Source organism: Chenopodium album, chromosome 9, assembly GCF_948465745.1.
Source record: "Chenopodium album chromosome 9, dcCheAlbu1.1, whole genome shotgun sequence".
NCBI classification, from domain to species: domain Eukaryota; kingdom Viridiplantae; phylum Streptophyta; class Magnoliopsida; order Caryophyllales; family Amaranthaceae; genus Chenopodium; species Chenopodium album.
This window is the reverse complement of record NC_137842.1, coordinates 8,717,178-8,732,370: the sequence shown is the minus strand read 5'-3', so window position 1 is coordinate 8,732,370 and position 15,193 is coordinate 8,717,178. Positions and strand designations below refer to the sequence as shown.

The window sequence follows — 15,193 nt, the reverse complement described above, 5'->3', positions numbered from 1 at the left end:
GAGCAAGATAGGTGATACTATACAATTACAAATTTACCCCTTAATGAGCTTCAAGGTTAGGATTTGGGCGGCCCTCAAAGAGAGTTGCGCCTCCTCCATTAAAGCCCCTTGTCGTCTTCGATTTCTCCATTGAAAATCTTCTTTTTTCGAATAAAGTTCTTCATTTCTCAATTAAATACTTGTGTGTTTTGCTTGAAAATACAATTTTTTAAAATAAAATTACAACATTAATCCAACTTAGGGTCTGTTCATATTTACTGAACCGAATTGAATTGAACTAAACTGAACTGATTGGAGTTGAACTGAACTGTACCGAGCCGAACCGAATATTTTATGAAAGAAGAAAATTAAGAACTAAACTAAACTGAACCAAACTGAATTGATTGAAGCTAAAATGAACTGAACCGAATTGAACTGAAATTAAGCTGAAGTAAACATAATGACTCATGTTAAACGATCCGGAAATACTCTGCCAAGGTTGCTTGCTGTGTTCGTAGACAGGAGGCCAGTTACACACCTTTTGCTATGCTTATTGATGATATTTGTAACCTCTCCCGTTCCTTTGTAGCTTTTTCCATGTCTCATGTTAAACGATCCGGAAATACTCTAGCCCACAATGTAACAAGATGGGACTCTAGAGGATGTAACGAATTCGTGTGCTTAGGTCCCTTTCCCCAAAGTCTTTTATCTTTGGCGGAAATCGATCTCCTTTAATTAAATTTGGCAGGGGTTATCAAAAAAAAAAAATAAACATAATGACTAAAAATGACAAATTTGCTTTTTCCAAATATGTAAAGTATTCCTCAAGTTGCTTAAAAAAATATTTCTCAAGTTGCTTAAAAAAATATTTCTCAAGTTAAAGGGAGTATTAGATGACTTTTTTTTTTTATTTTAATTTATTATTATTAATTTATTATTATCATATTAGGTTTATAATTTTAATTTATTTTTAATCAATATTATTTTATTTTATTTTTTAAAAAAAACAACAAAGCTCTGCTTCTTCGCCACCTTCATCTCCCTACCTCATCTCCCCCTAAAATTCAGCTTTCCCAATCATCCCTAAACCATTTCCTTCCAACCATGCCTTCCAAAATCTCAATAATCCTCACTCTAATCACAAACCCTAATTTTCGCAACTCGAAGAATGTCAAACTGAAACCCTCAGCCAATCGAATTCTGAATTCTACAACCCCATTTTTTCAAATTTGGGTTTATAATCATGATAATCATGAAATCGAAAGGCAATACGGGTTTCTTGATTCGCTACTTCGTGTTGTTTCCATTAATAATGACGACATTGTTTCGCGCCATAAATTGCCAAGGAGATAATGGTGGGAGTAATAATTCTACTGATGATAATATTGATAATCCTGCTGCTGTTGATTATGTTACGCAGATTATTTACGATCGATTTGCTAATAGTAGCGAGTTTTTGACACCTGAGATTATTAAAACATTCAGATTTTGCATCAAAGATATGTAAGTTGATTTGCAATTTATCCTGTTGATCATATAATTCATGTGTTGTGATTTTTTTTTTTTTTTTTTTTTACTAATGTAAGTTTAATATGGTTGTAGGGAGGCTGAATGGAATTCCGCATTCGATTTCTCGAGGAATTTGAGTTTTTTGTCCAATTGCATTATTAAAACCAAAGGTACATTGTTTGATTAATTCACTTTAATGGGATACTAATATATGTTGAAGTAGTCCAGTAACAGTAGGCTGTTGAATATGATGTGGTAGTTTGAATATTGTTGTTAGAAGTCGATTACAGTTCTTGAAGTGCGCTACCTATGAAGTATTGAAGTTTCATATAGTTCTTTGTTGCAGTTCTATCATGAGTCTTCGTTTCAAAGATTTAACTTTGAAATTTCTATTAATGATTTTTATGCTACATTGTATCATTATGGAGGAGTATCAAAAATATTTGATATTTTTGTGAGAACCATGGTGCTTGGTTGAAGACTGATTGCCTAAGCATGATAACTTACTAACATAAGTTCTTCTAAGTAATTAAGGGCTGGTTTAGTTCACCATATTTTTGCTTATCTGAACTTATCTTATCTTATCTAATCTGATCGTCTATTTTGATCAAACTTTGACTGTACGATAATTTATAAGGAAAAAATGTATCACGTGGGCTCTTGTTAGATTCATAATAATGTGTAATTTATTAATATGTAATTTTCATAATTTTTTCATTACAAAATTAAAGATATTTAATGATAAAAAATTGCACATAAAACGATGATCTAATCTGAATTTATTTTTTCTAAAATAAGTAAAAATAAGTTGACTAAACAAGGCCTAAGTCTCGTTCACATTTTGTAGGCAATTTCTCATCTATAGAGAATTTTTTTTTGTATGGTATTATTTATGTTTGAAATTTTAAAGAATCCTGGCATGATTGGAGCTTCTTCCCTCCATCCCCGGTGGTTAAAGTCACCTAGCTTACTGATTTTGTGGGTTAGTGAAAGTGGATGGAAAGTTCTTGACCTCACTATTTCAGCATATATTCTCTATGTTGATTATTGAGAAGAGAAAATTGTGAAAAATGACCTTTTAAGTGGTCGACTTTTTAAAAAAGGACCTTTTAAGTGAAAACTTGTGAAAAAGGACCTTATAAGTTGCCTTTTGTTTATATGGGGTACTTGGGTGAGCTTGCGACCTTACATGGTGGTCAATGCCGGAGATCCGATGTTGACTATCACGTGTTAGTCACGTGACTTATTTTTTTTAAAAAAAAACCCCAAATTTCCCTCCTTTGCTTGAGGAGGGAAATTTGTGGATATTTTTGTTTTAAAAAAAAATAATAATAAGTCACGTGACTAACACGTGATAGTCAACGCCGAAGCTCCAACATTGACCACCACGGAAGGTCACCCAAGTACCCCACACAAACAAAATGCAACTTAAAAAGTCATTTTCACAAGTTTTCACTTAAAAGATCCCTTTTCAAAAAGTCGACCACTTAAAAGGTCTTTTTTCACAATTTTCTCTATTGAGAACCCTAAGAGTTTATTGGTGTGTTGGAAGGTTTGTGGTAAAAAGATAATTTGTTTGTATTACTTTCATTGGTGTGGGATTTTAAATCGATAGTTCTCAACATTGCGCTATAAATTTTTCATTTCATAGGTACCAACTAATAATCAGTGTATATTATCCATTCTGGACAACATATAGCTGTTTATGTCAACAGCTGAATCAACATGCATATTTAACGTCTGCTTTGGGTGGGTTGGGGTATATATAGGTCATCTAAATTATCCCAATGAGCCAGCTATTGATTCGTTGAAATTGATGTTTGTTCTTGAAGAGAGGGAAGAGATTTGCAGAAAGTGGTTTTCTGTCATAGAGTCAAACTTAATTATTCTTACTTAGTAGCTTTCTTGAAAATATGCGTAACCTGCAAAAATTGTGCGGGCATTTTTCTTTTAAATTTATTTTTCAAGATGGCTGATGATTTTTTTAAAAGAACCACGGCTGTAGTTTGGTAAATTTCTCTTCATTTTTTTTAATTATTCCTAAAGATTTTACACAAACACCATGTTAGCAGGACTCAAGTAGAAGGATCCGATATGGCTATGTCTTTGTTCAGATTTGACCATGTAATAATTTACAAATTGCTAATGCTGAAGCTGGTTAAATGATAGGGGACTTGGTTCAGCGCTTGTGCACAGCAGCAGAAATAAAGTATTATTTCTCCAGTTTCCGTGAAAGTGGCTCCACGGGCATTCTTCCCATGAAGTTAAACCGCAACTGTAACTTGACCACATGGCTTTCTGGGTGTCAGCCAGGATGGGCCTGTAGCGCTGGTAATGAACAGAGAGTCAATTTTAGAAATTCAAAGGATATTCCAGATAGAACAGATAATTGCCAGCCTTGTTGTGAAGGGTTCTTCTGCCCTCATGGATTAACTTGCATGTTACGTGAGTTTCTATACTCCTTTATTTATTTTGGAATGTATGCTATACCAGTTTTGCCTTTTGTTTATTGCTTGTGTCAAGTTACAATATTTATCTTCTATTTAATTATCTCAACTATTTTTCCCTATATTGCTTATGCATTAAACTAGGGGTGTTCAAACTGATCTGGTCTATGGACAGAAAAATGGATTGGATTGGACCGGACTCGACTCCGAGTGACCGAGTCGAGAAATTTGACTATCAGCTCTTTGGTCCGGTCCAAAACCCTTTAAAATTTGACCCTGGAATGACCAGAATTTTGTTTTGAATTATGCATATAAACCTCTAGAATGTCAAATTTTTAGCTTTAATGTGGAAAAGAAGTATATCATAAGCTATTCTATATTTGGCATTTAAAAAAGGCATTAAACATAATAAACAATTAATTTTCTTTTTCCCTTTCTTTTATAAATAAAAACATAGAAAAAAAAAATAATCTAAAACTGATTTGGTCTGGGTTTTTGACTGGGTCCAGTCTCCAAGTTTTGAATTATAAATTTCAGATCTTCAGTATGGTCTTGATGAATTGCCCTACATTAAACTTATGATAAGTTTCTACAAACATGTAGTTCTATCTCAGCCAATAGGCTCGCCACATGTCTTCCATCTTTACACCTATATCAACTAGCTGGATTTCTTCCATTTACCAATAAGCTACTCCTTGTGGTATAGCTGGATCCGGGGAGAAGCTTGCTTAATGTGAGAAGTGTGAGAAGTTTAGGTACTTTAAGGTGCTAGAAACATACCTTCAAAACTAACAAATTTGAAGTTAATTTTGTTTTTGACTTTTTTCTTTTTTTTTTTCTTTTTTTTTTCATGGATTATATTTTATAATTTTGGATTTGTACCTTATAATTTTTTAACGTGTATCTTATGTGGTTCTCACGATTCTTATACTCTGTATTATATTCTACCGAAACCTACTCTATAGGAGTGTGTGTATTTCATTCGAAGTGTCTAATCTCCATGTTTAGAATTCACAGATTATTTTAGCATAAGAATTTAGTGATATTAAGTTGTGTGATTTTACTGTTCCCATTTCTTTTCTTCATCTACTTCCACGAAGGAGGCTCCTCAAATTTTTTTTTGCTTGCATCCTTACCTTTGATTTTGTACTTGAAGCTTGTCCACTCGGTTCGTATTGTCCAATAGGATCGTTCAACAAGACAACAGGTGCTTGTGACCCGTGAGTTCAGATCAAAGCCTAAATTGTTATCAGAACCTTTTTTGCCTTTATGTAATGGATGCTGACATCTTCATGGAAACCAATTGTAGGTATCATTACCAACTTCCCCAGGGGCAACCTAATCACACTTGTGGTGGAGCTGATATCTGGGCTGATATAAGCAGTAGTGGAGAGGTTTTCTGTCCAGCAGGATCATACTGTCCAACTACTGCTGAGAAAGTACCATGCAGTCGTGGGTATTGATTATTACTCTATTTCTTCGAAAATTTTGGGGCAATAGGATTTTCACTTGTGTGCCTAGCTCCTAGGCTTAGCACCTGTAGCATTTTTCACATAGATTGACTTCATCATTTGATTTCTGATTTCCTTAGGTTGTCGGATGCTGATCTTTCTGTTTGATCATCTTATGGCAGGCATTACTGCCGAACAGGCTCTACATCTCAATTACGTAAGCTCTGTTCCTTGTTTTATTCGTTGAATGAGAAACTGAAGTAGCATTTATTTATTACACATATTTTATTTTTATTTTATAATATAATATTCTTAAACTTCCAGTTATTTTACCAGTTAGGCTGTTGTTCAATCTCCGTCATCGGGATATTGCTAAGAATTTCAGCGTCCTATTTTTTGTTTTGCTATGAGGTGCTCTGTAGAAATCATTGATTGAAAATCTTATTCAGAATTTACTATTTGTGCTATTTGTGGCTTCAGCTGACCAAAGTAGTTCGAGGTTTTTGATTTTTTATGACTTTATTTATACCAAGTATTAATATACACAGGCATGTTATTATAATCTCGTTTGCTATGTTTAGCTGTGTTAACCACCTTCTAATTCCTTAGGCCTTGGAAATTCCCATACCATACATGTAGGATGATAATTTACGTACCAGTTAGGCTGTTGTTTATTTTGCGTCATCGGGATATTGCTAAGAATTTCAGTGTCTTATTTTTTTGTTTTGTTATGAGGTGCTCTGTAGAAATCATTGATTGAAAGTCCTATTCAGAATTTACTGATTGTGCTGTTTGTGGCTTCAGCTGACCAAAGTAGTTCGAGGTTTTTGATTTTTTATAGCTGTGTAAACCACCTTCTAATTCCTTAGGCCTTGGAAATTCCCGTACCATACATCATATTCAATTAATGAGAATAGATTATTGGGTGGCTCAAATTGTTTGCAGATTCTATTAAGTGCCATAAATGACTTAAGTAGCACAAAGAAACACTAATACATCTTTCAAATGTTAATTTTAGAGAAATTGTCCTTGGTCTTATGAGCTAAGGGTGATAATTTAGATAGCAGAATCGTCTAAAGAGAAAAAGAGTATTTCTGTATATAGCAAATGTGAAAATTAAATTGGTTGTGGAGGGAGATAAAGCTTGTAAATTCTTCTTTAAGATTATTTATAAGATTGATGGACATTATATCAAGAAATCACAATTTTTGAGAGACATTAGTTGGTTAAGGGATCAGAGACTATATTTATTGAGGTCTCCTATGTTAGAAGTTTGTATTGAAAGGTGGGTGGGAGGAGGGTGGGAAGGTTCTTATAGGACTTTAGAGTTACATCTTTATGGAAGCAAATATTGCTGAGTGGCTTTTTGTACGAGTCTAGTGTGTGATGATACTCTGTCTTGATTTGTTGGGATGTGGGATGCAATAATTCCATTTAGTGGTGTTAGTTGTAGATACTCATAATTATAGATGATTTGCTGTGCTTAATGAACAAATTTATCTGACTCACTGTGATATTCCACTTAAAAGTTGGGTGATGGTCAGTGCATCTAACCTTGCGGTCTGGGTGCATGTGCACCATTTTAGTAATTATGAAGTATTGTAAATGAAAAGATTCCCTTTTTGTTACATTGGTAGCGACTTTGGCTAGTAGTCTTGTGAGAGAGGTGTTTTTCCACAAAAAAAATTAAAATATCCCCCAAATTAGTAATTTTCATTGTCACATTTTGTATTTTGACCAAAAAAAAAAAGTTCACTTAGATGAATTTCTGAATTTACCTCTGTTAGTAGTAATAATATATCTTTTTATTTCTTATTAATGGTAATAAAGTTCCTTTTAATGTATGCAGGATGTTTGCTTATGACTAAATGTGATGCAGGAAGCTCAAACCAAAATATTACTGTTTATGGGGTCTTGCTTTTTGTAAGTTTACTCATTTTACAGATCTAACCAACACCTGTTTAGTACAAAGTTCATGAGCTAGTTGATAGTTTGTTTTGGGTAGAGCCTTATTTTCTTCTTTGCTTCGCTAGAAACAATGATGAATTTGAGGGATCCTGAGAAAGAATTTGTTTCTTCTTTATAAGGCATGTAGTCATGGGGGAACTAGCTTTCGTGCTTATTGTTGATGTCGCATATAATGATGATATGCTTGGGAGCATTTTGTTTTCCCTTGTGATTTTTTCGAATGATTTTGTTTTTGACATGCAAAGTTGAACTGAAGTCTTTGCTGACAATCTGATTTGGCTCTTTCCTTCAGAGCCAAAGACTGTTGCATAAGATACACTTTAGTTTCTTGTTAACGAGATTCACTGAACTTCACTTGGTTTTTTATGTATTAAATTTAATGGTAATTTTTGTTGTGTTGATTTCTTCTTTCCAGAGCAGATTTTGTCTTCCACATATTTTATGTACGCTTCTAGATATGAATAGTTTTTTGCTTCTAACATAACATAGTTAAGAGATTTATCTTCTAGGAAATCTTTTATTCACCTCCCTGATACATAGTCTGTATGTGCTTATAGGTTGGATTAACCTCTTTACTTCTGCTTATTTATAATTGCTCTGATCAAGTTCTTGCTACTCGAGATAGAAGACTAGCAAAATCTAGGGAAGCTGCTGCAAAAAGTGCACGAGAAACAGCTCAAGCACGAGATCGATGGAAATCTGCTAAAGATGCTGCTAAAAAACATGCAGTTGGACTACAGAGACAATTGTCGCATACATTTTCCAGGAAAAAATCTGCAAAGCTGGAAAACCAGCCTAAAGCTCTTCCTCAAACTAATCCTGAAACAGATGCATCTTTCCCTACTACTTTAAACACACCAAATTCATCTCAAGAATTGTCAAAAGCTGGAAAAGGGAAAAAACATGAGTGCAGTGACCTTGCAAATATAATGACTGAATCTGAGGAGGATCGTGATGGCCATAAAGGTTTCAACTTTGAGATTGGAGATAAGAATCTGAAGAATGTGAAGGCTAATCAATTTCATACTCATAGCCAGATCTTTAAATATGCATATGGTCAAATTGAGAAGGAAAAGGCTCTGCAGGAGCAGAATAATAACCTCACTTTCTCGGGAATACTTTCAGCAGCCAATAATATAGAAATTATGAAGAGACCCACGCTTGAGGTGGATTTCAAAGATTTAACCCTTACCTTAAAGGGGAAAAAGAAGCATCTGTTGCGATGTGTAACAGGGAAAATCTCTCCCGGAAAAGTGTCAGCTGTCATGGGACCATCAGGAGCTGGGAAAACAACATTTCTTTCTGCTTTGGCTGGGAAGGCTACTGGCTGCAAAAGGACTGGCATGATTCTTATTAATGGAAAAGCTGATTCGACCCACTCATACAAACGAATTATTGGATTTGTTCCTCAAGATGATATAGTGCATGGAATTTAACAGTTGAAGAGAATTTATGGTTCAGTGCAAGATGTAGGTAAGAATCATATATTATCATCTTGAGTGACTTTTATTTAAGATACCAAAATATGTTATATTTTAATTTTTGTTTTTCTTCAATGCTAAGTCAATATTTACAGCAACTTTGGCAATGTAAATAAGTAACATTTATCAATTTATGTCATGCTAGGTAGAAATTCTTGTTTCTGTTTTTGGATTTGAGTTTTACAGTGTTTTATGTTAGAGTATCGAATTTCAGATAATTAAAACTTCTTGTCCCTTTGTCATAAAAGCCCTATTTCTTCCAGACTCGCGTCTCTAATAAAAGCTCCACCTCTCATTTAGGCGGTGTTCATCATCCTCTAGCTTCTTATTTTATTCTCTTATAATCAAGTAAACCTCTGAAACCCCTCCATTTTTTCTCTTACTTCCCCTAAAGATGAAACTTATTACTTCTGTCTTCCTTTTGTAGTTAACTTTAATCAACAGTATACCCCACTACCACTCATATCTTTAATCTATGTGCTCAGGTGAAATAGGGATTTTATTTAGGGACAGGAGGCATTAAAAAAAAAAAAAAGTGTTTTATTCCATTTTTCTGGAGTTTAAAAAAGTTAAAAACTTGACCTTCAATTTTCATGAAAAGTGGAAGTTTGAATTATAGTAATCATACAGAGGATATGCTCATTTTTTGTACAACTGTTGCAATTTTAAAATCTGTGTAGATTTTATAACCCAAAATGGGTGTTTATGAAAATTTCTTATATTAATTTTATGTAGGCTATCGGAAGATCTGTCAAAAGCGGAAAAGGTCTTAGTTTTGGAGAGGGTAATTGAGTCATTGGGGTTGCAGACTGTACGGGATTGCCTTGTTGGCACTGTTGAGAAACGGGGAATCTCAGGAGGGCAGAGGAAAAGGGTTAATGTAGGGCTGGAGATGGTTATGGAGCCTTCACTGTTGATCTTGGATGAACCTACATCTGGATTGGACAGTTCCTCATCGCTGATGCTGCTAAGAGCGCTCCGTCGTGAAGCACTCGAAGGTGTAAATATCTGTATGGTGGTTCACCAACCAAGGTAATTAAAAGATTTGTGATACTTATCACATTTACAAAGACTGTATTATAAGTTGATATTTTCAGGTTTTTTATATTTTAATTTTATGTTTCCATATTGGGTAAATAGCATTACAAATTCTGTTTTTCTTCATGATTTATAGCATCACTTTTTTTCTTTTTTTTTTTGGCAGCTACGCTTTGTTCAAGATGTTTGATGTGTTGATACTTCTGGCAAAAGGTGGTCTTGTTTCTTATCTTGGACCAGCAAAGAAGGTAGAAGAGTACTTCTCCAGCATTGGAATCACTGTCCCTGAACGTGTCAATCCTCCAGACCATTATATTGACATCTTAGAAGGAGTTGTGAAGCCAAATTCAGATGTAAATTATAGAGAACTTCCTATTAGGTGGATGCTTCATAATGGATATCCAGTTCCCCTTGATTTGCTGAGTGAGGTTGGTCTTCCCGGATCTTCACAAGGGGAAAGTTCTGGTGACAATGAAAAGCCTGCTGCTGAAAGAAAGTCTTTTGCTAGAGACCTTTGGCAGGACATGAAGTGTAATGTTCAGTTAAAAAAAGACTACATGCTGCATAATTTTCTAAAATTGAATGACCAATCAAATAGAAAAACTCCTGGTATTTTCCAGCAATATAGATACTTCCTTGGGCGGTAAGTAACCATCCACTTCACTGTTTTTCCTGTATAGGTCTAGTCTCTAGTGTAAAGGTCCATCCCTTTGCTGTTATTTCCTGCTTCCTATTCTATACGTATTATTGCAGAAATTGGAGTATAATTGTATAATCAGTAGGTACACAGCTTTCTATCTCCGGGAACAAAAAAAATATGGTAATACCAAAGTACAAGAAAAAATATATTAATAAAATCTAAGTATTTTGTTCACGTGGACATTGGTTGAATTTATAGGGAAGAAAGAGTCCAGTTTCAAAGGCTTGATCAACTCTGTAATCATGGGTTATCAAGGACTTCTTAAATGATGTTATTTTGGATATTTTTTTCAGTATATGATTAAAATTCAACTTTTTAAGCTAACAAAACAATAACTGACAGTAATCAGTGGCATTGTGTATGTATTTTGCTTTTAAGATTTTATTAATAGACATACAAACCAATTTGAGTTCCATGCCGTGGAATATGATTAGCTAATGGCCATTAAGTGCTAGAATCTTGTGCAGTGCTAAGGTAAAGTGATTTAGCTCATAGCTTCATACGAAGTGTTATTGTAATTTTCAGAGCTGGCAAGCAGCGGTTAAGAGAAGCTAGGATCCAAGCTGTGGACTATCTTATTCTGCTTCTAGCTGGAGCTTGCTTGGGTACCCTTGCAAAAGTGAGTGATGTGACATTTGGCGTGGTTGGTTACACATACACTGTTATCGCTGTGTGTAAGTTCACCGATCCCAGACTCTTTTATCTGACAAATGTAGGGGTAGAAAAATTTTGATTTGATTATTTTTTTGTGGAATGTGATCCAAATCTGTGGACACAATGATGTCAAAAAGTCTATCTGATTGTCGTTTGGTAGACTAATTCAATAGCTTATTTCCATCGTTTCTTTTAACTTGGCTTTTAACTGGTTGCACTGTGAAAAATGAATCCTAGGTTATGGACTTATTTTCAGCTGCTCTTTTCACTGTTCTTTTTAACATTTTATATTCTTATGACTTGTCTTGATCTATCCGAGCTTTTTAATTGGCCTTGTACCATTACAAATTTATGTGGTAAATGATTTTAAAATTAACATGTATAAAATACAATTTAATAAAATTTACTGGGAAAAGATGTGTTATCTCAAAGCTCACTTTAAGTGATGCATCCCTGACATTTTGGTGTGATGTGGTAAATTCTTAGCTGTTCTTCTTTATCCCAAGCTTATGACTACATAGCCCTCTTATTCTATCCTGTTGTGTCTTTTTGCTTCTGTTGCTTTGAAGTTTTCCATTAGATGTTATGATTTTTGCTTTTAATAAGATTGGTTTCCTTCCATCATATAGAATCTAATCACTTTGAACTGCTGTTTTCAGCTCTACTATGTAAAATTGCAGCCCTGAGATCATTTTCTCTAGATAAGTTGCATTATTGGAGGGAGAGCGCTTCTGGCATGAGCAGCCTGGCTTTCTTTCTTGCTAAGGACACTATCGACCATTTCAATACGATTGTCAAGCCTTTGGTTTATTTATCAATGTTTTACTTCTTCAACAACCCTCGTTCCTCCGTTCTTGAAAATTATGTTGTTTTGCTTTGTCTCGTGTATTGTGTAACTGGAATAGCATATGTACTTGCTATCTTCTTTGCACCTGGTCAAGCTCAACTGGTATGTCTTTTCTTACTTTCCTAAGTGCTACAATTTTAATTGAATATGAGACTTTCGAACACCATTTTTTTTTAATTGTTGATTTAAATTTCCTTGAAACCATTTACATGTTTATCTGTGGATTTGTAGATTAAAAATTTAAATTTGGTTTTTAAAGATTATTCTGTGCAATTATGGTGGTTCTATTCTGTTGCAGTGGTCAGTCCTGCTGCCGGTTGTCTTGACTCTGATTGCAAGTCAAGAAAATGGAAGTGGGTTTCTTAAGAAGCTACAAACTTTGTGCTATACAAAGTGGGCCCTGGAGGCATTTGTAATTGCAAATGCGCAAAGGTTCGAGATGCTATATACACCCCTCTAAATTTCTCTTAATATTTCTATTTAGGCTTGTGTTTTCAAATTTTAGTCTTGAAAATTATGCCTCCTAATGTCAGGTGACTCAAATTTTTTCTAGGGGACGACACAGTTGGGACGTAGACAATTAGAGTAAGGGTGTGCTTGATAAATCCATGTCTCTTTAAAAAAAAAAAATCTCATTTCACCAAAAAAAACCTGTTTCTAAATATTAGTTCCAATCCAAATTATCTTTTTTTTTTTTTTTTAAAATGTTATCACTTTTAATAAACCATATGAATTTATATATTCTTCTTAAGCAACTAACCTCACTTTTTACCTTTTAATCAACCAAACTTCATTGTTAATTTTAATTTATTTTCTAATATATATTCCTTAAAATGCCTGCAAAAGACATGAGACTTTTATTTTATAAGAATGGAGTAGTACTCTCGTAAGTTGTAACTCTTTTTTTTTTACAACTCAACTTTTTTTAGAACATAAGCAACATCCAACCATAAGTTCTTTTGATAAGAGGTCTATATTTGCACCATACTTGATCTTAGCTATTTTCAAAAGGCTGAGAAAAGTAGTCATAGCCATAGAAATAATATAGAATCATAGAGAAACCTATTCATACTGACTTTTGCTTCAAAAATGCTGAAGCAGTTTTTTTTTTTTTTTCTTTTTTAATTTTTAATTTTCCACATATTCATTTGTATACTTGCTGTCAAAATAAAAGAGACTTGATGTTGATGGCATGTAATTTTGAGATAAAAGAAGAGCTTGATCTATTTGCAAATTGCAATCTCATACACGATACCATCTACTGTACCCTTTATTCTTTCATCACGATTTCCGTAAAGAAGTGTCCTTATATGACAAACTTTTTAGCCTGCCATTATTTCTTCAGCGTAATTGTATCTGATCGGAATTTTGTGATGATTTTGGAAATCTCTTGATGTAACTTGCATACTTCTTCGAGTTTCAGGTATTCGGGAGTTTGGCTGGTAACACGTTGTGGTGCTCTTTACGAAAAAGGTTATGATGTTAATAATTGGGGACTCGGCCTATGTGTCCTCATTGCTACTGGTATAATAAGCAGAATTGTTGCGTTCAATTTCATGATACTCCTTCAAAAGAAATAATGCAGTCGGTTCCTCATGATATATACATTTCCCCTGCCCATGAAAAGTGTTTCTGTTTAATCCTAGAAGTTACATCATGATTGATTTTATGCAATAAGAAAGTTTCATGGGAAGGGCGAAAAAAGGTATGGTTTACTGGTGGTAAGTCTGTTTCGACGAGGACAGATACAGAAGGAAGTAAGGAACCAGCAGCACCAAACAAGCTGACTGAAAGATTGAATTATATTTATCAGTTTCTGTTTTGTTGTTCCAACTCCCAAACATATGGAAAGACTACCTAGATTGACAACAATGGTAATAGTGTTTATGTAAGAAACATGTGCACACTATTAATTTTAGATATCATGTCTTATCAATGTTATCATAGGATTTGTGTATATATGTGATATTATGTGTACAGATGTGCATCTAATTCTATTGCTAAAAATTTCAAATGTTGTTTATGCATCTTAATCAGCACTCATTATCATATTTGTAAACTCTATTTCCATCCATTTTGAGAAGAGCAACACTATGATTATAAGTAATCCCTCGGTCCCATGTTTGTTTGCAATTTATTTCTATTTTTACAAAATTTCGTTAAAACTCGTCAACAGCTATCTTAATTTAAATTTTGTCAAAAGAAAAAAAAAAAAAAAAAAGAAACCCTTCATTTTAATTAATCAATTATAGCTTTTTAATTTAACGAGTATAATGAATAATAATTTATACAAAGTACTATTTTTCCAAACACATAATTCGCTAGACGTGAACCTCTTATTTATACAAGTAAGCTAGGTTAGATCCCGTGCCATGCACAGTGATTTATAGTTATAAACTAAATTAGCCCCGTGATGCATGACATAATAAATTTCTTTGAAATAAATATATTTTATATATGTACCTCATATGAGAAAAAAAAAATTGAAACATAACCATTAATTGCAATGGTATTTAGATCTAAATATTTTAAAGATAGTAAAAATTTAACCAAATTATACTATACGGAGTACTTTTAAACCGAGAGTAATTATATTTGGAATACAGATAGATTTTTATAAATCCATAATAATGTAAACAAAAATAATCATAAATAGAAATAACATATTATAATAATTTTCTTCAAAAAAAATATACTCCGTATATGTAATTTAATAATTTAAGGTAAAAAATAAGTAAAAATAAAAATAAGAATATGATGTCAGCAATTGATTTAGGCGGGAAATTTTTTATCACAACTTGACATATGTACAATTTAAATAAAGGATGATGTCAGCGGTTGTTACTTTAGTTATATTTATAGACAGATGTATATTTTTATTAGCGAATTCTATGTTTATGTTTGCATTATTTTGAGATTTTTAAGTGTCAACTTGTTTATGAGAAAAAGTCGTAACCGAAAAAAAAAATTTGTTTATAAACTCAACTTGAATACAAAGTATAATGTATATATCATATAACTAATACATAATGCTAAACTTTTACCCTGGTCACGAGGCAGTGACACTTAACGTTCCAACTATTCGCCAAATGTCGCGCCACGTTGGATAGATTTAAATA

General features: G+C 33.4%; 1 pseudogene across 1 annotated transcript; it reads left to right on the top strand.

Moving 5' to 3' along the window:
- The first annotated feature begins 700 nt into the window (after window positions 1-700).
- Window positions 701-14,101, top strand: LOC145559520 (ABC transporter G family member 28-like; annotated as a pseudogene). Its single transcript, XR_014092745.1, has 14 exons — window positions 701-1,482; window positions 1,582-1,658; window positions 3,658-3,933; window positions 5,092-5,155; window positions 5,245-5,391; window positions 5,569-5,603; window positions 7,236-7,309; window positions 7,912-8,827; window positions 9,571-9,867; window positions 10,040-10,516; window positions 11,099-11,247; window positions 11,887-12,176; window positions 12,373-12,506; window positions 13,498-14,101. The product of XR_014092745.1 is annotated as an ABC transporter G family member 28-like (transcript).
- The last annotated feature ends 1,092 nt before the right edge of the window (window positions 14,102-15,193 follow it).